This window comes from Trachinotus anak, unplaced genomic scaffold (assembly GCF_046630095.1).
Source record: "Trachinotus anak isolate AG129_WGS33_773 ecotype Australia unplaced genomic scaffold, CSIRO_AGI_Tana_v1 ptg000008l, whole genome shotgun sequence".
Taxonomy (NCBI): domain Eukaryota; kingdom Metazoa; phylum Chordata; class Actinopteri; order Carangiformes; family Carangidae; genus Trachinotus; species Trachinotus anak.
This window is the reverse complement of record NW_027273859.1, coordinates 13,185,080-13,191,665: the sequence shown is the minus strand read 5'-3', so window position 1 is coordinate 13,191,665 and position 6,586 is coordinate 13,185,080. Positions and strand designations below refer to the sequence as shown.

The following is a 6,586-nucleotide window of genomic DNA, read 5'->3' as shown; positions in this document are numbered from 1 at the left end:
CACTAAGGGATTTGGAGGTCTCTGAGAGGCTCTAAACTACAAACAAACACCACGTAAACTGGGGGATGTGATATTTTACAGTCGCTTTGCTGTAGATAATTCATCTTTATTTCAGGGCGTCCCCACTGTGGGTGGTGGTGCAAAGGTGTGAATGGGAACCAAATGAAAATGCTAACAACTTTATAACTGTGCAATAAAATCATGGTAAAACTTATACCACCATCTCTCTCTCTCTTTCGTTCAGGAAATTGGCAGTGACAGAAGTGAGTGCCAGACTGAACTCACAGTGAGTAGGAAGCAGAGGCTTAATCCTCGATAAGATCTTAATGACATTGTACTGCAGAGATACTTTGTCTTCCATGACCCCAGCATACACACATGCTAATCACACAACTAATGATCTTTGTTCTGCAGAAATAACAACTCGCTGCTTTTGTTGCTTCATACACAAAAAAAAAGAAAAAAAAAATATGTATAATGATTAAATCCAGTGCCAGTGTTGTTATGATCTTTCTGGGGTATGATTGTGATGATGAATTTTATTAGCTATCTGAATTCCTGGGAGGGCCTATTACCTAAACTCACATACAGAGAATATTCATGGTCATCCACTAGCACACATCCACCCGACATGTAATAACTTTCCCTACTGTGTCCATGCCCTGAATCAATGAGAGGATGGCATGCCATTCTGGAGAAATTTACTAATTCTCTTTCACATCAGCGAGGCAGAAAACTTAATTCATTTATTAATTGATTAATTTATTTACTTAAGAAAAATCACTCAAATCATCCATGCAATTTTCCCAGTGAATTTCCTATTAACCCTCTGGAAGGGCTCAACGGGGTGAAAAACATTGGCTGCTGATGCAATCAGCAGGTAATACAGGGACTAATTTTTCATTCAGACACCAGATTTTTGCAAATAAATAAGTCATGTATTTTGGAGTGCTGCCCTTTTTATTAATTTAATCTCTCCTTCAACAATTTCTTTCTTTCTCTCATAATAGTCCAAGAAATGTGCAAAGGTATTTCCTAATGAGACCTGGATGATGACGTGAAAACCTGAAATGTTTTCATGTTTTTAACTGTTAAGGTGCAAACATTTCCATCAGCTGCTATTGGGGCAGCATCATCACCACCATTCAAGTGTCTGTATTTTGAAATTCTACTTGAAATCTGTTACCAGTGGGTACAAGTCGATGCAGGGGATGGTATTTCAGTCTGCAATCATAGTTATAATTCTCAAAAACTAAATTTGCTTGATTGGTGTTAAACATGCTGAGAGGTGAGAGGGGGAAGGCAGAGGGTGGGTGATGGAGCTGAACCCTGGGGCAGATGAAGGAGGAGACTGATTGGTTTCTGAACTCCTAGAAGTTTGTGTGAGCTGAGTAATTAAAATGGCTGTTGTTACATTTCAATAGAAACTATCTTATAATAATATCTGTAATGCACATGATGCAAAGCAAAGAAGCATCTACAAAATGGCATTTATGATTTCAAAACAGTCTCTAAAACGGAAAAAAGTAGACTCTAGTTCTTTTCATCAAGTTTGCCTTCTTTCCACTCTATTTTCTCCTTTGTGTGTCAGAATAATGACAAATTATCTCTGTGCTTCCCTGTAGCAGGTGTAAACTCAGCTATCTTATCTGTTCATTTGAAACTTGGAGGTTACATATGCATCCAAATAAATCATTTCTTATCAAGGTGTATTGCACAATGAGCCCCTCTGGTCTTAGTTTAAAGGGACCTCTCAGAACTGTTTCTCCTCTCTGCTCAATGCAAAAGAAAAGAAACATTAGAAATGCAGACCAGAAGTTTCTTTGCAACGTGGGTGATGTCATACTACAGCCAGCTGTGGATCTGCTATTTTCAGTGCCATTCCCTACAATAAATGTCTTTAGAAAGTCACACTGGACTTTTTGTCAGCCCCAAAGCCCTTCGTTTTCTTTGAATGTGTAGCTTATGTTATGAAATAGCTTTGTTTTATGGCAAAAGAAGGGACTAAGGCAGGCTGCCCCATCTGTGTGAAAAGTTTGCAACAAATAACTGAAATGGCCAATCCTCCCTCTGAAACTATGAATTAGTTTCAACAGTAAATACATTTTAAAGGAACATAACCCTCCCAGCATTGACTTTTCTATGAACCTAAGGAAATAGTTTTGATGAATGCATTTGAAAAGTTGTGAAATATTCATAAACAATGCATCTGCAAAACAGTCATTGATAAAAATGTGTTTCCTACTGTAGGCAGGTTTTTCATCAATGCTATGTCATCAATGAGATGCACAACGTAGGAAAAACAACAAAAAGGCTGAGAGGAGATGAAAGTGAGTTGTGTTTATGCCTCAAACTGCATGCAAGAGTAATGGCCAGAAAATGTTTAAAGGTAAGACAGCTCACACCCTTACAGCATCTTCATGGCTGGTTAATGAATTACACACACAACATTTTTGAGGCTAAGTAATTTTTCTGATCTGTTTGGCTGCATTCAGAGTTTCGGTGTGCAAACTGGTGACAGCTCATAGAGGTGCAGACTGAGTAATTTTTAAGAGAGAAACAGGTCAAACAGGTGTGGAGAGAATCATGCTCTTATATGGCTGATAAATGTTTTATAAATTCTGTACTGACTTAGTTTCCTCTGAGCGAAGCTTTGCCTGTATACAGAGCAGTGTAACATCTAGTACACTGTATTTCTAGATGTCTATGGCTGTGTGGCATGTGGTAAAAAAAAGAAATCATTTTGGAAATAGTGGAATAAGAGCTTCTAAAAAGTACTTTTGTTGGTTTCGATTTTCTTGGTCATCCTGGGACAAGTCAAAATACTTGGTTAAGGTTAGGGAAAGATCACTGTTTTGGTTAAATATTGAAAGGGTCCACTGAGACACCAAAACCTGCATCTTTCCCTAACCTTAACCAAAGGGTTTTTGTGTAAAGCCTAAACTTAAGCACACGTTGAACGCAGGTCGCAAGCCTTGTTATCAATACCAAAGTCTTATGCTTAGTAGACCCAACAATCTCCTCACTATAAACTCCATGGTACAAGAATGTAGCACATCGTGGACTGGTGAACACAGTCATTCGGGTTATCCATTGTTACAGGTTTTTGTTTGGGTTTTGTCTGCTCTGCTTTCTGGCTAAAATTAACAGCTAATGCAGAACCCAGCTAGTCCTTCCCAGTGTGGAAGAAGCACGCACAGTGGAGGAAGAGGACTGGTAGATTGCCAAGGGAGACTGTGTCGAGAGCAGTGCTCAGGACCTCTCCAGGTGGATTGCCTGTTCCACTGTTTAATAAATCCAGCAGCCAATGTAAATTATATTAGTATGGCCAGCTGGAGGTACCCATGCCTCTCTGCTACTGTTCAAACCCTCAACAGACAGATATAATCTCATTTGGTTGGTGCTATTCTTTTACCATGTTAACGCTTTTGATAATAAAGAAAACAGCAGCACTTCAACTTTTTTAGGTTAGTGTGGTTTTATCCATTGCCCAATAGGTACTGTGAACACCACTCAAGGCATTACTTGACTGCACTTAAAGGTAATTTATCTCACTCCTTTAGAGCTTTACTGCCATCAAAGTTCAAAGTTGATGACTTGATGAGCCTGTCTCATTAAGTAATGTGTATTTACTTATTTTCTTTCACTTTAAGGCCAAGCTCCTTTTCCTTGAGGGAATATGGTTGAATTACCACCTACATCCATCATCTGGTGTTAAGTCTCACATTCTCCTGCTTCTCTCCTCTACGGACTCCCTTGCATTGACCTTCCCCTTGGCATCATGGGCAACATTCTGGTAGAGCTTAAATCAAGCCCATCCTGAGCAGACTATTCCAGTACCCTCGAGGTAGAGCTTGTGAGAGAATTAATTCATCAGCTTGCAGATCCTCCATGCAGCACCTCCACAATGGAGTGAAACAGCTCTAAGTAAATGAGGAAGGAAATCAAAAGAAAGACCGGGAAGGAAGTAGATATTTGTTAAACCCGCGCAACTCCCCCAGTCAAAGAGAACTTTTAAACAGGGTCCATTCAAAAGGTTTGAAATTCAGCATTTGCTAAGAGTGAAGGCTTGATGTATGTTCAGTGAAAAGGACTAAACCATGGAATGAACACTATCAAACAAGGAAGCTGCAAGATCCCAATCAAAAGCAATTCCGTCACTGTCACAGGATGATTTATGACAGAGTTAACGAGGCAGAGAAAGAGAGAGAGGACAGAGAAAGGAGTACATTGTGTGTTTGAGTGAAAGAAAGTGAGTCAGAAAGAGTGAGATGCAGAGACAAAAAGACAGAAAACGGAAATTTGCTGTAAAACATCTGATCTTAATACTTCTGATATTGCAGCACTGACAGAATTCAGGACTGCCTCACCTGCTTTCATTTTGTCATGTCATTGTAATTTCATTTCCCACAGTCTCAAAAGACCCAGGGACATTTCAACTTTCTTTAATATGACAGATGTCCAATAATTTCACATTTAATCTCTGCCCTGCGGGTGCAAAGTATGTGAGGCAGCAAATTGATGCCACTGTAGTCAGTGAGATGGTGGATTGCCAGTGATTCTGAAATTGGATAGTTACTCATCCAAATTCACCGTCCTCATTAGAATGTCAGAATGGAGTTGGGCTAAGGCTCCATTTTTCCTTTTCGAGTCGTGTCTTCTCTGAAAGTTAAATGAGGCCCAGGAACCTGCACCCAGGACAGCAAAATTTGACAGGGGGAGAATTATTCTTGCATTGTGCGTTTCAGTTGTTAATTGTTAAAAGCCGAATGTTGCATTGTTGAGATTATGTAATAAAATTTCACCTTTGGTTGTTGTTAATTTTGCTTTTTTTAAAAAATTCTTTTTCTTTAATTTGTGTATGAAAGAAAGAGCAGGGACAGAGAGGCTGATGGAGGAGGTGACTACTCTCCCCCTACTCTCTTGTTCAATAACATTCACATGAGACACTTTTTTTCACCCTGAGATGTAAATTAGTATTCTCACTGGATGTGCAATACAGGGGTGAAATTATAATCATGTTGCTTCAATTAAAACCATGTTGCTTTGGGAACCACCCTTTGAACATTAATATCTCATTCCAGTAATTTCTACACCTTAAGGCTCCCAGTGACAGCTTCTGTATTGCACCTTTCTAAATGACTTGTACCGGGAAACAATGAACAAAACATTAACCTTATTGTACAATTACTGCAGGCTTGTCAACATCAAAGTACAGGTATAGAGCAGCAGATTCAAAAATGATTCCCAAGACCTATACAATCCTTACCACAATTTTAAACACTTTAACTAATGTGTAAAATTTGTTTGATTATTACAATAGGTCACATCATAGCTAACATACATTCTATCTGACCTTGAACAGAAATATTCAGGAGGTTAAAATGATATCTTTCAAGAATACAAAACAAAACAGCTAAGAGAACAATACGCACATTTAACTGTAATTCACATTGTTCTTTAGGGTTTTTTAAAATCTACTTTTATTTTTTACAGTGTATGTTTACTAAATTTGGAAAATCTAGTAACTGTTCACTCATGAAACCTGCTTGAATGCATCGCCCCTCTGTTCAGAACAGCAATTCTAAGGAATAATTTTATTAAGTTGATTTCATATTTTTTCTTCTCTTTATCAACTATGTGTGAACTATGAACTACTAATTTATTCATTTTTTGTTCTCTGTACCCGATAGAATGCAAGTATGTGCATGTTGTAATGACTTATTGATGTAAAGTTTCATTTTTCTCTTTTTTTGCAAGAATGTCCAAATAAGTGTTTCTTTTCCATTTTCTAGCCGTTATACTTTGTCTGTCCTCTCTGGAGAATGCTCAGGATAACTTGACACTTAGCTCAAAATGCTAGACAGCACTGATCAATTTTTAAATTGTTTTTTTTGATTGATGTTTACCGTCATCATCCTGTGCAATGTATGATAGCTCTGTACCAAACACATTGTGAAAGTGGTGCAGTGCAAATGGGAGAGCAAAGTAAGCAGAAGCCCAAGACAGAAGCATGATTTATTGGGTACAAGTAGAATGCACTGTAAACCAAGGGAGAGGGAACCTTTTAATGGATTCTCTGTGAAAGACAAACAACTGGGAGTGTTCCTGTTCATCTTATTGAATGGATCTGGGGCCTCTGGCAAACGCCAGGTGAGCTGTCAGAACTTTAACAAGCTTAGTGGTTTACAAGGCTTTACTTGGATCTTCTACTTTCATTTTCTCTATTTTCCGCACCTCTTTTCTGGGCAATAAATGACTAATATCCTATTGTCAGATTTATTCTGTCCCCTAGTTGGCTGCCTCACCACATAAAGCCTCTGTCAATCTCAATGTGCTGGCACAGATGGAGCAACAGCAGTCAGTAAAAAGCGGCATCAGCAGCAGCCTAGGAAAATCAATAACACTCAGATGTGATATGAGATTAATGAAAAATGTCCCATTTCTGAGAAGGTTACATTTTCTTCTAATGTGCGCTTGACCAGTAACTGATTGTATTCTCATTTATTCCAATTTGCTTGGGTGAAGGGAAAAAACAAGAGCTGCAGCTCAGTTGTTGCCTTGTTGACCTGCACTATTTCAAAAT

The 6,586-nt window shown here is 38.6% G+C and overlaps 1 long non-coding RNA gene across 1 annotated transcript; it reads left to right on the top strand.

The window, feature by feature from the left end:
* The first annotated feature begins 247 nt into the window (after positions 1–247).
* LOC139624798 (uncharacterized) lies at positions 248–4,871 on the top strand. Its single transcript, XR_011691750.1, has 3 exons — positions 248–286; positions 2,251–2,389; positions 3,654–4,871. It is a non-coding gene; the product is annotated as an uncharacterized lncRNA (long non-coding RNA).
* Positions 4,872–6,586: the final 1,715 nt, after the last annotated feature.